The sequence below is a fragment of the Coenobita brevimanus genome, chromosome 27, assembly GCF_032717465.1.
Source record: "Coenobita brevimanus isolate Jiangsu-jjx chromosome 27, ASM3271746v2, whole genome shotgun sequence".
Classification (NCBI taxonomy): domain Eukaryota; kingdom Metazoa; phylum Arthropoda; class Malacostraca; order Decapoda; family Coenobitidae; genus Coenobita; species Coenobita brevimanus.
Window position 1 is genome coordinate 26494442 of NC_136980.1, and position 17944 is coordinate 26512385.

Here is a 17944-nt window from a genome sequence, read left to right on the forward strand (position 1 = left end):
GTTCCACTTATCCTTCTATCCTCAGAGACCTTGTCATAGACGGGAGTCTCGTGTTGTGGAGGGCAATATTTCTTTTTGGCAGTACATACCAAGCAAGACACCGTTTTGGGTTCAAGATCTTCATTATGTGTGACTGTAAAACTGGTTATGTGCAAGACATAGTCTTGTACACGGGCACACAGACATAACATAAAATCGAAGTACTGGACTCTCTGGGGCTGTGGTAAAGAAAATGATATAGGAGTACCTTCATTGTGGTCACGTCCTGTTCCTGGACAACTGGTACACTAGCCCACTTGTCGCTTGGTACCTCCACCTTCGTGACACCGGAGTCTGTGGCACAGTAAAGGACTGTTGCCACATGGTCAAGATTGGGAGGAAACTTGACAAGAATGATTTTTTTTTTTTTCAAGTCAAATAACATCCTCACCACCGCATGGAACCACAACAGGGAAGTTTTCCTCCTGTCAACAGTACATTGCTGCTTGATGCACCACACCAACTCCATGGATTACCACAGCAAGAGGAGGCACCACATCTGGAAACCGGAGTTGGTACTGGACTACAATGTCAACATGAAGCAAGTAGACCAGTCTGACTCCATGATTTCCAGTGTGAAATGTCCAGGACCACGATGAAGTGGTACAAAAAGCCCTTCTTCCACTTGCTCGATATCACATTCCTGAACACCCATTACCTTCACACCATGACTATGGGAACCTCTGAGACCTTCGAGGGGTTTGTCTCAGGAAATCATCGCAAAATATGCAGAGGACAGCCCCCACCACCGACACCGCCCCGTCACTGCCATCCAGACTCCCCAACGCCTCACCACACGCCACTTCCCCATCACCATCCCTCCTCAACCTAACTGCCCTAAACCCCAGGGCTGCTGTCACGTCTGCTGTCACTCAAAAGAAGACAAACCACTCAGAGAGATGACACGATGTACAAGTGTGCGGATTGCAACATTGGACTGTGCACTGAGCCTTGCTTGAGAGAATACCACACCTTAGAGCATTACTGATACTGTGTGTGCTTGTGAACTGATGCTCACGATAATACTAAGTGCTGTAAATATGCAATAATCTGATGCTCAGTACAATGGTAAGGCCTGTAAATATGTGATAACAGTAATATAAGGTGGAAACTGGTATAATGTTAGTGGAAAGGTATAATGTAAGTGGAAAAATACAGTAGCATGTAAGTTGAAACAACAGTCATAGCGAATTCACTCACTATGTAAATATGCACTTATATTATGCTGTATATAATCATAAGGCCTGTAAATATGTGATAACAGTTATAAATAGTGGAAACGGGTGTAATGTCAGTGGAAAAGTATATAAGTTGAAAAACAGAATTTAACTTGAAACAACAGTCATAGCGAGTTCGCTCACTATGTAATTATGCACCAATATTAAGCTAAATATAATTATAAGGCCTGTAAATATGTGAAAACAGTTATATGAGGTGGAAACGGGTATATTGTTTGTGGAAAAGTGTTATGTAAGTTGAAAAATATATTGTACGTTGAAACAGCTGTCATAGTGAGTCATATGTGCCAGAATCGGGTGATTTTCAGGTGATCAGTATATGGAACAATGCTTATAAAGACTATATTTTTGTTTGAAAATCATTATATTTTTGTACTACATGTTTTTTTTGTACCAAATCAATAAATATCTACCTATTCTGAGTGGTTTCCCATACTAATCCCTACTATAGAGAACGTGACAGCCGCATTGTGCCTCCACAGAAGACGGTACCAGCTGTGTGGAGGGTCACCTGTTTAGACCATTTCTAGGCCAAGGTGAGCATTTTCTCGGTGATTTTCCATTGTTTCTCACAAAAAGCCGAGGGTTGAGCCCCCCCAAAAAAATCCAAAATCTGCCAGGGTTGGGGGGGGTCAGTGGTGAAAAATCTGCTGGGACGTGGCGGGTTAAAGCTTTCTGCAGTTGCCTCAAGGAGTTCCTATACCCCTGTGTTACCTCCTGTCAAGATGTGGCAACTTTGCAGTAGTAACAAAAAAAATCTATTAATGAACTGGCATTCGTACTGCAACGACCTACGTGAGTGGTGGGTATGTATGCCAGATGTCATAATGGTTGGCAATATTATGAAACAGGGGAGTAATTAAAATATCACCAGAAAATATATTCATTACACATATATTAATACAGAATACCAATAGGAATATAAATGCAGGCAAAATTAAAAACAATATATAATGAAGGTTGCTGGAGTTATAGTCATTATAAAAATAAATCATGAAGGTTGTTGTAGTTATTTTCATCATACATCAGCCACCCTCACTACATCTATATATGTGAAATCTGAGATGTTTCGTCTGTCTCACTGACCTCACTGTGGGACACCTTCAAAACCTTTATGAAACATGGAAAACATGGGAATAATGTATGATACACATAAATTATTATTACATAAGCCAATGCAACATGAAAGAAGAAGAAAAATAATATTTTATGAATAGGAATATACTGGTCACAGTTAACTGAACAGGTGTTGCTTTAGAGCAATGTAGTTCAAATCACTGGGGACCCCGATATGACTAGAAGTAAATGCGCCAAGAGACGTCAGAAACCACCCGACAGCAGATTTTAAGACAATGGCGATATGATATGGGATAGGTGGAAAGGGATATGTTAATGGAAATATATATAGACCGATGCATTGATCAATCAGTGAAACAAGAGACATAATTATGAAGAGGAAAAACAAGAAAGCAAATGAGAGGTGAAGTCAGTGACACCATTCCAAACCAATTGTTGATAAGCCTGGTGGCGGTTATTTAAGTCTGGTCATCGAAGTATGTTATATTTGATACTAACATATTGTACGGTGTCTGATAACCTCCCGTATCTAATTGTGCCAGACGAGTCAAGGCTCACATGGTTAAATACACCATATCAGATATGCACTTCAGAGACCCACTTGTCTTGCTGGACACAATCGCCGTGTTCAATTGTTAAATTCTAACCTTTTCCGAAATACCGCATTACTTCAGTAGTTTTGTATATATATGTATTAAATTTTCAACAGTCATGCCATGTATTCATGACATAATGACCAGCACTATAAATCATATATTTAAAAAATCTAAACATGCTACCTTTTCATCCGTGAAACCCTACAGGTGTTATGGTGCTCAACCTCTGGTTCGGCCAGGAAACAGATGTATCTCGCATTTGCACTTAATGCCCACTAAGTGAACGCAAGTGATTTTACTTCATAACAGTATTATATATACAATACACATCCACTTGCATATAAAAATGGCAAATAGTCGGTATGAAATGAAGTCTAATTCTCTTTGCATTTTGTCTCACGGGTGAGTGTGCTAGTGATTCTGTAACTACTTCATTTTTACGTGTATCTTAATACAGAATACCAATAGGAATAATTATAATTGCAGGGAAAACTATATATATATATATATATATATATATATATATATATATATATATATATATATATATAACTATTATTGCAGAAAACTATATATATATATATATATATATATATATATATATATATATATATATATATATATATATATATATATATATATATATATACACACACACACACACACAGATACATACATACGTACATACATATAGATATATATAGATACATAGATATTTGAGTGGAGTGAAAAAATGAAAAATGTAATTATGACATGTAATACCCCCTAAAAGTTGTCATTTGTCCCACATATCTTGCATGCAGAATTTGGAATTTTGGCATTCTAAAACCAACATTTTCTGCCCTCTACGAAAATTGCTAATTTTAGGCTATATGCCGGGACATGTTCAGGTATATCAAATACATCAGAGGACAAGGCAAAAAAGGTTTCAGATACATGCTTCTCTAGTGTTTTATGAGTACCTGAGTGTATAATTATATTATATTATGCATATAATACTTCTAATTTGTTAAACCTATTATGTACTGTGGCATTTCTTATGCAGTTTGAGTGTTGAAGCATGGTAACAAGATGGCTGAGCGTCATCCGAGAAATGCCAAATTTTCGGTTATCCTCACAGAATGAACTTGCACAAGTTGCCAACCATTGAAGACATGCTTATGGACTATCAGTGAGTCAGACTGGATTTGAAGAGTAATTGTTAAAAAGAAACAACTGTTGCAGAAGTGTCTGATGTCCTGGCTGTCGAAATGAAAGAAATTTGGACCCGAACATCAATACCTACTGTGACATCAACCCGCATTATACAGCTGAAACGAAATCACCACGATAAATATCTCAGACTTGTGAGATACCCAACAGCATAGCTACGAAGGGGTTACAGGAGCGTCTGAGAAGAAAGTCGAAGGAACAAGACAGGCTAGCCCAGTATCACCTTGAAGCCGGTGAAAGTTCATCGACATCAAAGAAAAATGAAAGCAGCTTTAGCAGTCCAAAGAAGATGAACCTGGTGAAAGCACAAATAGTGACACTGAAATATTATCTGCTACTGTTGCATGTACTTCACAAGCATTACACCCCTCTACTGCTGCATGAACTTCTCAAGCAGCATCACAACAGAGACGTCGGCTAGAGAATACTGCAAGGGGTTTGGAGTGACATGCTGTTTCAGACAAAGCAGTGACAGAGATTGGATCTGCAGTCTTGGAAGACTATGGCATAGTAACATCTGAGGACTGCAGTGATGTCATCAACAGAAGCAAAGTTAGAAGAGAACGGCAGAAGCACCGTGAAACCATCAGTGCTGAAGCGGCAAGTCTTACTGCTGAAATACAGGGCCTATATTATGATGGCAGAAAGGATGAAACACTGACTTTCGAAACAGTTGATGGCACAGCTCACCGGAGAGTGACTGTAGAGGATTATATCACTGGTACAGAAGCCTGGCTCCAACTATCTAGGTCACATTAAAACTGAAAGTGGTAGTTCTGCAGGCATAAAGCTAACCATCATCCATTTTCTTGGTAAAAATAGCATAGACGTTCAGAAGCTGGTGACAACTGGTTGTGATGGCACTGCAGTGAACACAGGTGTTATAAAACTCCTTGAAGAACATGTCAAACGTCCTCTGCAATGTTTTTTTTTTTTTTTTTTTTTTCATGTGACCGACTCTGGGCATAGGCTTCAAAGCCTGCTTTCAAGGCCCAGTAGTCCTCCTATGTACCACACACCTCTACATGTCACCCCTTCGGCGCTAACACCCACCGTCCATACTGAATACATGCTAGGGCTGTCTCATGCAGGACTGGTGTATTGGTATTAGCGGGGGTATTTTTACAACATGTCGGCGGGCCTTCTGGTAGATCAGTAAAGTCTGATTTTATGAAATTCAAATCCTTAAACTGTTTCCTGCCTCAGCGGGATTTGAACCCGGGTCCGTCAGGACTGTAGGCCAACTCTCTACCGATTGAGCCACCTCCTCCCCTTCTCCATGCAAATGAACTTCCTCTGTGTCATTAGTTCGAACATCTGGATGTTTGCACGACAGGACAAAGAGGTTTATCAGGGCCAATCGATTCTTTATTGGCAAATTGTGAGGAAATATCAATTGTTGCTTTTGAGCCAATAACATGTGAATTTCCGGACGTCAACGTTGAAGATTTGAGTTCGGATTAGCAGTATTCACTGGATATTTGCCAAGCAGTAATCACTAGCAATTGCTCTGTCTCTTTGTCACATCGACAACCAGGAAAATACGTTATGTCTCGCTGGGTCACACTGGCCAATCGAGTTCTTCCTTTGTATGTTGCGACAGAAAGGCCTAGCGATAATTTCAAAGCAAATGCTGAATTCATTCTGAAGGTTTACGCTCCAGTCTGGTTCACGATCAAGTCCAAACCTTCATGCAAGGATGGCTTTAAGCACCTGTGGATGCAGAGTAAGAGGTCACGTTACTTGTCACAAGATCTGAAAGCTGTAGCTGATCCAGTGATTCAGCGAAATGGCTATTTTGGCCACCCTGAGAACATTTAGGTGACCATGGTAACTGACGAGCGACAACATATCAGGGAGTTGGGCATTCAACGAATCTTGCAAGCTCGAGCCTCCAAGACTCGACAACGTCGTATCATATGTTTCCAAGTATCATCTCTCAATCTCAACGTCGAGGAGTACATTGATTTGATTGACTGCCAGAAGTGTGTCCTGAGAGAACCTCCAATCTCAATATCGATGCCGACCTACAAAGTGTGGATCGGAATGGAACAACTCACCACTGAAACTGCACGTTATCCATGTCATACACAAGCAGTGGAAAGGTGCATAAAGGCAGTCACAGAGACATCAATAGCTGCTGTTGGACAAGAAGCAAGGGATGGCTTTATTCGAGCGAGAATACATGTTCAAGCTATCATGCCAACAATTAGCGCTAAGTGAATATCACACCACACAGTAACTTTTTAGATTTATAAGTGTTGTGCTTGTTGGCTTAAGCTGCGCATATTGGGTCATGTACATTTGTGCATTGCATATTATAATGTAGGAGGGTATATTATACTGTTAAATATAATGAGTGCTAATGATTTGTGCCATTTGAGTCTTATATATATATATATATATATATATATATATATATATATATATATACAGGATGTCCCGAGAGTTAAGTCAAAAACTTTGGGAAATGATAGAGGAGGGACTTCTAAGGAAAAAATGTTACATGAACATGTGTCCAAATCCCAACCGTTATGGAGCTACAGTTACTGATGTTCTTATGGGCGAATTATGAAGACCATTTTCGCCCATAAGGTCATCAGTAATTGTAGCTCCGTAACGGTTGAGATTTGGACACATGTTCATATAATATTTTTTTCTTAGAATTCCCTCCTCTATCAATTCCCAAAGTTTTTTACTTAACTCCCGGGACACCATATATATATATATATATATATATATATATATATATATATATATATATATATATATATATATATATATATACACGTCCAAGCTTCACTTCCATATGTTAGAGTTGGTATCACAATACTGTCATGTAGCAACTTTTTCACTTCCATGCTCACTTCCCTGTTTCTCATCACTGCTTTCAAAGAACCAGCAACCTTTCTTCCCTGCTGTTCCCTTTCATGCACTTCACCCTCCAAACCTCCATCCTAACTCATCACACTACCGAAGTACTTAAACGAACTCACATTTTCTAATTCCTCATCATCCAACCTCGCTGTACATTCACTGACTTCACCTCTCTCAAAGACCATCACTTTACTCTTCCCTACATTCACCTTTAGATTCCGTTTCTTACACACTTTCCCAAACTCATCCACCAAGCCATCCAGCTCCCCTTCGTCTTCACTCAACAACACAGTATTATCTGCAAACAATAGTACAGGGAGTTTCCAAACATTATCCTCTCTCACCAGGGCCACTTCAACATCCACTACCCTACCTTGTACCTCTTTTATTACCCCATCCATGTACAGATAGAACAACCATGGAGACATGACACATCCCTGTTTCAACCCAACTTTCAAAGAGAAAAATTCACTTAGTTCACCATCCACACGCACTGCAGCCTTCGCACCATCGTACATACTCCTCACAGCATTCAACACCTTCCTATCTACTCGATATATTCTTAATACTTTCCACAATCCTTGTCTATCCACCCTGTCATATGCTTTCTGCAAATCTATGAAAGCCGCATACAACTTCATTCCCTTCTCTAGAAACTTTTCCACTAAAGATCTAAGAATGAATATCTGATCTACACAACCTCTTCCCTTCCTAAAGCCTCCCTGTTCTTCTCCAACTAATTCTCTGTTCTTTCTCTAACTCTGTCAATAAGTATCCTACCATACACTTTTCCTATTATACTAAGAAGACAAATGCCCTTATGATTACCACACACTTCTTTTTCCCCTTTTCCTTTGTACTAGGGGATAATTATACTTGACTTCCAATCCTCCGGGACTCTACCTTCCTCCCAGGCCAATCTGCACATCTTCCACATCCATTCTACTACCATCTCTCCACCATGCTTCAGCATTTCACCACACACTCCATCAATTCCTGGGGCTTTCCCCGATTTAACTTTCTTCATTGCTTCCACAACTTCTATCCTACTGCTTTCTTCCTGTCTTCTCACCTCCCTCCTCCCAGCCATTCCCCAGCCACTTATACTTGCATTACTTCCATCCTGTATGTTCAACAATTCCTAAAAGTGTTCTCTGCATCTCCTCACTTTTTCTCCCTTCTCCACTAGTAATCTACCATTTTTATCTTTCACTCCCCTGCTAACTTCACTTCCACCCTATCTTACTCTTTTCACCTCTTTCCAGAACATTTTCTTACAGTCCCTCCATTTTACACTCAAATTCCTTCCAAGTTCCTCATCCACTCTCTTCTTACTCTCTCTTACTAATCTTTTCACCTCTCTCTTTCTTTCTACATATAACTCTCTCTTCTGCCTCTGAACTTCTTCCACGCCCCTATATCTCATTCATTCATTGTATGCTTTCTTCTTTTGTGCCACAGCCTGTCTCACCTCTTCAGTCCACCACGCTGTTCCTTGCACCCCCCTCTGTCTTCTCTTCCTTCCAGACACCATATCACATGCTGCACATACTTCTTCAGTAAATATCCTACACACACCTTCCACGTCTCCCATCTGCTCCAATTCATATTTGCCCAATCGTTCCTCCACTTCTCTTTTATACTCTGCCTTTTTCTCTTCCTCTTGTAACATTTCCACTCTCCTTGCAACTACTCGTTCCTCTCGTCTTTCCCTTCTTCTATTCCTCCATCTTACTTGAATCCTAATTCTGGCCACCACCAAGAAGTGGTCAGAAAGTCCACTCCCCCAACCTCTCTAAGCTCTTGCATCCATTACACATCTTCACATCCTTTCATCCACACACACATCATCAATCATTGCCTTCCTTTCATTCAGTTCACCACCCACCCTTCTCATCACTCGCCATGTATACCTGTGGATCATTTTATGCCTGAAGAGGGTATTGGCTATCACCAACCCCCTCCCAGCACAAATATATACTAACGCACTCCCATTCTCATCTATCTCAGCAGGAACACTTCACTCACCAACTATTCCATCCACCTTCACATTTCCAACTTTACCATTCATATCACCGATCAAAAACACTCTCTCATTCCTTCCAAACTTTCCCATGCACACTTTCACATTTGTCCAGAACTCTTCTCTCACTCTTCTAGCACGATCTTGCATTGGCGCATACACACACACAATCGCCCACACTTGTATTCCAACTTTCAACTTTACCCACACAATCCTTGACCCAACTGATCCATACTGTCTTATGATCTTCTTCCATCTTTTACTCACAACTATATATACTCCTTCCTTTGCCCTCTCATTCTCACCTACTCCTGTACATATACCCCATACATACTCCCATTCTCTCACACTTTCTCCTCTCCATTTTTTTTCAGTTATTCCAAATACATCCACTTTCGCACCCTCAAGCACCTGGACAATCTCTCTCTTTCCCCTCATCATTTGCTCCTCTTACATTCCATGTACCCATTACCAAGTCCTTTGTCCGGTCATAGGTCGTCATCGTTTGGTCAGTCCTTGTCCGAGGCTTCTTGTTTGTTTTTTTAGTTAGTTGTTTTCCGGGGAGGGGCATTAACCCTCCGCCAACCCTTTTAGTCGCCTTTAACGACAAGCAGGGATACGGGGGGAATATTCTTGAAAAAAACCCATACCCCCAGGGGGTATATATATATATAAATGGAGTAGATGGGAAGTTGTTGAATGCTATGAAGAGTATGTACGATAGTGCGATGGCTGCAGTGCGTGTAGATGGTGAACTAAGTGAATTTTTCTCTTTGGAGGTTGAGTTGAAGCAGGGATGTGTCATGTCTCCATGGTTGTTCAATCTGTTCATGGATGGGGTAATAAAAGATGTACAAGGTAGGGTAGTGGATGTTGGAGTGGCCCTGGTGAGAGAGGATAGTGTTTGGAAACTCCCTGTACTGTTGTTTGCAGATGATACTGTGTTGTTGAGTGAAGACGAAGGAGAGCTGCAAGGCTTGGTGGATGAGTCTGGGAGAGTGTGCAAGAAACGGACTCTAAATGTGAATGTAGGGAAGAGTAAAGTGATGGTCTTTGAGAGAGGTGAAGTCAGTGAATGTACAGCGAGGTTGGATGGTGAGGAATTGGAAAATGTGAGTACGTTTAAGTACTTGGGTAGTGTGATGAGTAAGGATGGAGGTTTGGAGGGTGAAGTGCGTGAAAGGGTACAGCAGGGAAGAAAGGCTGCTGGTTCTTTGAAAGCAGTGAGAAGAAACAGGGAAGTGAGCATGGAAGTGAAAAAGTTACTACATGACAGTATTGTGATACCAACGCTAACGTATGAAAGTGAAGCTTGGACGTTGTTGGAAGGACACAAGTCAAGAGTGAGGGCAGTGGAAATGAGTTATTTAAGAGGAGCGTGTGGAGTCACATGGAGAGAGAGGCTGACGAATGAGGATATAAAGGAGCGTTGTGGTGTGGATGTGGATGTGATAGGAAGTGTTATGAGGAACACACTGAGGTGGTTTGGTCATGTGGAGAGGATGGAGGGTGAAAGACTGACGAAGAGTGTGTATGTAAGTGAGGTGGAGGGGGGAAGAGGGAGAGGGAGGCTGAGGATGAGATGGAGGGAAGGGGTGGAGATGTATATGAGAGAGGAGTGTGTGAGTTGGGAGCAGGGCAGTGAAATGGTTGGGGACAGGACGACGTGGAGGCGATTTGTTTGTGGCCACCCCAAACGGGATTGAGGCGTCTGGCAATAGATAGATAGATAAATAGATAGATATGTATCTATCTATCTATATATATCAGTGTGCACGACTCTGGACATAGGCTTTAGAGCCTGTTCCCAAGGCCCAGCAGTCCTCCTACATACCATACACCTCTGCATGTCACCACTTCGGCGCTAACACCCACCGTCCATATTGTATACATGCTAGGGCTGTCTCATACATTTGTATCAGCGGGGGTATTTTTACGACATGTAGGCGGGTCTTGTGGCAGATCAAGTAAAGTCTGATTTTATGAAATTCAAATCATCAAACTGTTCCCTGCCCCAGTGGGGATTTGAACCTAGATCCTCTAGGACTGCAGGCCACCACTCTACCGATTGAGCCACCTCCTCCGCCATCTCTCTCTCTCTCTCTCTCTCTCTCTCTCTGTATATATATATATATATATATATATATATATATATATATATATCATCGTCATTAGCAGTTTGAGTATCCACTGCAGGACCGGCCTATCCCGACCGAAGTCGGGACGATACAGCCAATGTATCTCTACCAAGTGGCTTAGGTTGTCTGGTAGAGGTTGTTTGTAGGGGGAAAAGTGCTTGTAAGTGTAATTGTAGTGTTAGAGTGGCTTCGGATGTGTGTGTAGTCTGTGAACCAAGTGTAATCGGCCCGCACAAGCCGACTGGGTGCAAGCATACTTTATAGTAGGCAACACTGGTTCAACCACAGCACACTCTACCACTGTACCATTTTATATATATATATATATATATATATATATATATATATATATATATATATATATATATATATATATATATATATATATATATATATATATATATATATTATATATATATATATATTTATTTATATATACTATATCTATCTATCTATCTATCTATCTATATATATATATATATATATATATATATATATATAAAACGTTGTGTCTTAAAAATAAAAGTTTGATATTTCTTTGTCTCACTCACTGCTTTTGTTCCACTTCTGAAAAGGCAAGGCACACCGATTTTCACTCCATTTGGATGATATTTACTGGTTACCTTAGAGCAGCAAATTTTAACTCTTGTCATCCATCGTTGTTGCTCTGTAATGCATTCATGGAATATGTTACTTTGTTTTGTTTCAGGGTTCAGTATGGATGCATTATCAATATTTTTTTTTTTAGGTCATTCCCAGAAGGAAACTCGCAAGACAATTTACGTGCTTGGTTCAACAGCCACAGAGATAACTGGAAACCAACTACCTTCAAAGCGACAGGCCTTCGGGTACTTTATGCATGTACATAGAAAGCAACGGAAAGAGAAAAAGGATGTATTTCGTGATACACTTCACACATTGAGGATATTGTGGGATAAAGCGAATCTACTACCTCGACTGGAATATCATTGTATCAAGAAGTTGGAAAAGACCTTCACAGCTTGGACTGGGCTGAGCAAGCACTCTTCCCGTACAACGGAATCTCACAAGGAAAAGAAGCGGTTGTTTTTGGATTCTCTCAAAGTTTTATTTGACATTACTTATGCTGATGCCGAGTGGCGTGTATCTCATCGAGAGGGCTAGGAATTTCTCCTTCTTCAGTGCCAGAAAGGACGTCCTGGAAGCATAGGGGGGCTGGATATGGTTCACAAGAAAAAAGTCAAGGCTCAACAACAATGGGAGAAAAATACTGAGAAGCTGAGAAAGCGTTCTAAGTATGAGATGAAGGCAGCTGCTGAGAAAATCATCCTGGAATCCTCCTCATCCAGTTCTGAGGATGTGACCAAGATTGAAGAAGCTTGTGCTGGACAATCCACATCACTTCAGACACCTACAAATGACCCTTTTACTGCAAAATGATGAGCATTGAGAAATATTATGATGAACTTACCGGCTGCTCTTAACTGAAGAAACATATCCTCCCGCATGGCAACGAATTTCTGATGGAGACAGGTGTCAGTTTAGGTCATGATCCTCGTGAAATGAACATCAGTCCATCAACCATACACTGCCAAAGAGCACAGTTTCGTGTCCAAAGGGCTAAAGAACTGAAGAGTGAGCTCAGAGGAAGTAAAACTCTGACAGTTCACTGGGATGGAAAACTAACCCCCCCACCAACCCTACTCCTACTTCCTCCACACCTCAGTCAAACCCACCGATCCTTCCTACACCATCCAATCCCCCAGCCCCTCCCGTTCCACCCCAGTCAAATCCATCCCAACCCTTACCTCCACCACAACCTTCTCCTACTTCTTCCCCTCCACGCACATCACCACCTCCTCCTCGTGCTGCAGCAGCCAACACACATCGCACACACAACATAAACATCGTTCAGTTAAACATAGATGGCATAAACACCAAAAAACAAGAACTCACACAAATCATCAAACAACAAAACATACACATTGCCATCTTATAAGAAACAAAACTAAACATAACACAAAAAACACCTACATTTCACAGTTTCACCACCATTCGACAAGACCGGGCCGACGGATGTGGTGGTGGACTCATCACCCTGGTACAACAAATCCATTAACTTCCCAGATACCAGTGCACACACAAAGTCATTTCTCCCCCCACATTACACCACAACAGAAATCTATCTATCTATCTATTGCCAGACGCCATAATCCCGTAAGGGGTGGCCATTTGACTTTGAGTTATTTGTTTTATGGGGAGCGGCACTAACCCTCCACCAACCCACTTGCTGACAAGTAGGAAGCACGTATGGTTTGGTTATATGGTTACCACCCGTTGTAAATGGTTTCTTGGCTTACAGGAAACCATTTGGCTTGTCACTCAATGTAAACCCACCTGTAAAGGAAGGAAAAGCAATAAGAAGTGACAGGAGAGGTGGGAGAAATAGGAGGAGAGGAGGACATGCACAGAAAAAGAATGATAAAGGCTAACAAAGAAGTAGGCAGCACTACATCAAGTGAGTGGATGATGGTCGCCACCACCTACCACTAACAAGAGAAATACAATCAATTAAAATACACACTGGTAACAAATCTCATATAACAATCGCCAACACGTACATTCCCCCCCAGTCGTCCCCCACAGTACCACACAATTACTCTCCACAAATACACCACATCACTGTCATACCCAACATCATCCTGGGAGGTGATTTCAACGCAAAGGCGTTGGTCTGGCATGTCAACAACCCTGACACAGACAGAGGGCTGGTACTACAATCCCAGACAGATCATCATTCCATACTGAATAAGCTCCATGAACATATCCATCTCCCACACAAAGCTCTCTTCCTCCCATCATCCCCAGACATTACCTTCTGCTCCCAAAACCTCGCCCCCACAACATCTGGAGAGTGGTCAAAACCCTTGGATCTGATCATCTTCCAATCATCATTACCAAAACCAGAATCGCCCCAGCTGGCCACAGTCACACATACACGAATTATAAGAGAGCCAACTGGGAGGCCTTCACAACTAAAACAGAACAACACCTCGAACCATTAAACAGTACACCCATCACAAACACCAACACCGCTGTGTGCATGTTCAATACAATCATACAAAACGCAGACAAAAGACACATACCTAGAGGCAACAGAGACTCAACCCCAACTTCACACCAGAAATTAAAGGCCTCATCAGACAACTGGACACACTACGACACTCCCCAACACCCCATACACAAGACACCGTACAACAAATACAAGAACTCAACACTCAAAGAGACAATAAAGTATTAGAACAGCAAACACTAAACCTGAAAAATTATCTCCAGACACCTGACCACAAATCAAACACCAGCAAACTCTACATAACACTAAACAGCATCACACTTTCCAACAGCAATACTGCACAATCACACGCTGCCATCACGACAACAGACATCAAGCCCCCTTCACACTTTCACGATTGTGATAACGACAGCTCAGCGACTTGAAATCGCCCTGAAATCGTGCGATTTTCTACCCAATCTGATAACACTTCGCGCACACTGAGACGAATGATGATGGTGTCCAGATGGCACTGGGAACCCCCTATGCCTGCATCCGGATGGGTACAAAAATGAAAAATAACGGTCATTTCCGGTTCCCAACTACACACTGACAGTGCATGGATAAGACTGATTGCATCAAGATGATAGGACGACGACACTGCGATTATGAGACAACCATCAGTGGAAGCCCGGCACAATATAAAAAGCCCCCCCATGCCCCTCCTTTAATCAGATCAGCTGTGACCACCATACTAGCAAGAGTCCCTGAGCCAGCCACCAAGACAATCTATAGCCATGGTGACACCGACAGACACGTATGTTACGGTAAGTGCCATGCACACTAGACTGTGAACATGAGGGAGTCACACGCCACACATTTTATGGCTGTGTGCGCCTATGCCAATTGTATATACGCTGTTGCCACATCTCATTAATGTTTTTTTTCCCGGCGATGAAACCCCGATTTATCAGGACTGCAAATGGACTGTATCACGATGATACCAGATTGTACCCTGACTGCTCTCTGATGGATTTGACAATCGCCTAGATCCACGATTTTTTTATGCAAGCATTAAAAAATCCTGAAGTTCCAGGACTCCATGGCGATGGGCTAGACTGAGTTGCGATGCCAAACGATTACTACCTGACCACAGCATGATCCCTAATCGCACTGCGGTTGGTTAAAAGATCGTGTAGGTGTGAAGGGACTTCATACCTTCAAACTAACAACAAGCAAACTCTCTCATCAATCACTTTTCACATGTCAGCCATCTTAACCCCCATTGCAACAACCGACGTATCATCCGACGTAAGAGACAGTTCCCCACAGACCCAGACTATGCACTTTTCACTTATAACCAGATGAAACATATCATCAGCAACCTTAAGCACTCATCTGCCTGTGGACCAGACAACATAAGGAACATTCAAGTTAAACACCTTGGACCACAAGGCATACGAACACTCACCAATATATCAAACTACAGCTACTCACACAGCACAATACCCAACATCTGGAAGCATGGCATTACCATCACTATCCCTAATCCCAACAAAGACCCCACGTTACCTTCCTCACACCGTCCCATCACACTCCTCTGCACCCCATCTAAAGTCACTCAACGACTGGTACTACAACTAGTTACACCTCACACTCCCGTAGTCCCATCACAACATGGCTTTAGGCCACTACACTCCACAAACACCCTTCTTACAGACCTTACACAGGGAGTTTTTGATGGCATGAATTCAGCTAGGCCACCACACAGAACACTTCTAGTCACACTAGACATTAGCAAAGCTTTTGATGCCATCCCCCGCCACAACCTCACAAACAAAATATTCAACTCAAACATGCACAATAACACAAAAAGATGGCTGACAAACTACTTAGCAGGCAGATGTGCACATGTAACATTTGCTGATCAGTCTTTGAACATCAGAAACTTCGAAAGTGGCGTCCCCCAAGGATCTGCAAGGCCTGGTTGGGCTCCTAACCTCACTAAAACACACTACAACACTCTACAGACCATACAGAACAAGGTCCTAAAAATAATCACTAGCTGTACAGCTACTACACCCACAAACTACTTACATCAAGAAACCAAGTCCTCAAAGTCAAGGATCATCTAGACATGAGAGGCACCCAAATTCTTGCTGCAGCCTCCACAAACTCACAACATCCATTACACTACATGGCAACACCCACACACCCCAAGGAACATCAAAACAACAGATGAAGTTGCATCCATTGTGCCACCTCTCCATGCCTTCCATCGTGCTACAAAGGCATCTGGCAGCACTCATGACTGGAATGTCACTCAGCCATACTGGAGAACTGCCTATCAGAATTCTTTCATTCCCCGAACTGCATCTCTCTGGAATTCGCTTCCTCAGAGTTGTTTCACTCTAAACTTCAACTTACAACTGTTCAAGTCTAACTGTTACAGATATTTTATGAACAGAGGACATTAGTTTTTTCTATTCATTTGTGCAGTGTGATGCGGTGAGAATCTGTTCCTTCTCCCCTCTGGGGCTAAAATGCGAATGAATGTGTTTGAATGGATGAGTAATGGGGAGTGTGTCGTTCTGTCTCGGCTACCTCCCTTTCCTTGGGGGAAGCAGCCTAGGTATATAGATAGATAGATAGATTCCTTTGTTTTTCCTTCCTCTGTTCTGTTATTTAAAAAAAAAATACTCTCATCTCTCCCCCCTCACCTGTCTCAGACCAGCTTCCAGAAGCATATCCATACTCAAATCACCCGCCACTCCATTCAGTCACTTAAAGACAACACACAGCTGCATGCACTGCCTCCTGATATCCACCCCTCCAAACCCTATTTCCCTCGTGAGGACAGGGTCCACCTGGCCAGGCTGAGATGTGGGGATCATCCAGCCCTCTTAAGTTACCAGAAGAGGCGGATGACTCCGTCGCTGATGCATGTCCAGAATGCAACACAGCACCCTACACTAAAACAAACATTATGGAAGACTGCACTGCACACAGTCACCTATGCCAACGATACAACATACATTCCTTGAGAGCTCTGTGGGAAACTCCGGTCTCGGCCATGGCCCTCCTTAGGGACTCAGGGTTGTTTGGCCAGACTGCCTAGGGAACAAGTACTACTACTACAACTTTTGGAAGATCTTACTTCAAGAGAACATGTAGGCCATCCTCCAATTTTGGTGTCTGGCATCTGGATAGAGCAACCATTTGGAGTGCCAGAGCTTCCTTCTGGGACAACACAAGCCCAAGCCCACGCCCACACCATCATGGAGTAACTTGATGACAGGGGCCTAATCCAACAGATCTGTTCCATGTGCTTTGACATTACTGCATTGAACACAGGCCAGCATGGAGGAACCTGTGTTATCCTTCATGAAATGACTGGACGTTTTACTTTACCTGACCTGTTTGCACCATGTGATGGAGTTGAGCATCCGAAGCCTCCATGGGGACCACATCAACGGGACCAGATATTTTTCTCTTCAAGAGGTTCAGAGATCACTGGAATTTAACCCGCCTCAGTCTCGACATTTTTGGACCTTTTTTTTTTTTTCTTTTTGGCTCAAACATCCACTTTTGGTGAGAAACATCGAAAATTCATAGAGAAATCACTCACCTGAGGTTTAAAATATTCGACCCAGGTACGAGTACCTCCTTACCTGACTGGGTTTTCTAACAGGCTGGCACCAAAGAAAACGAGT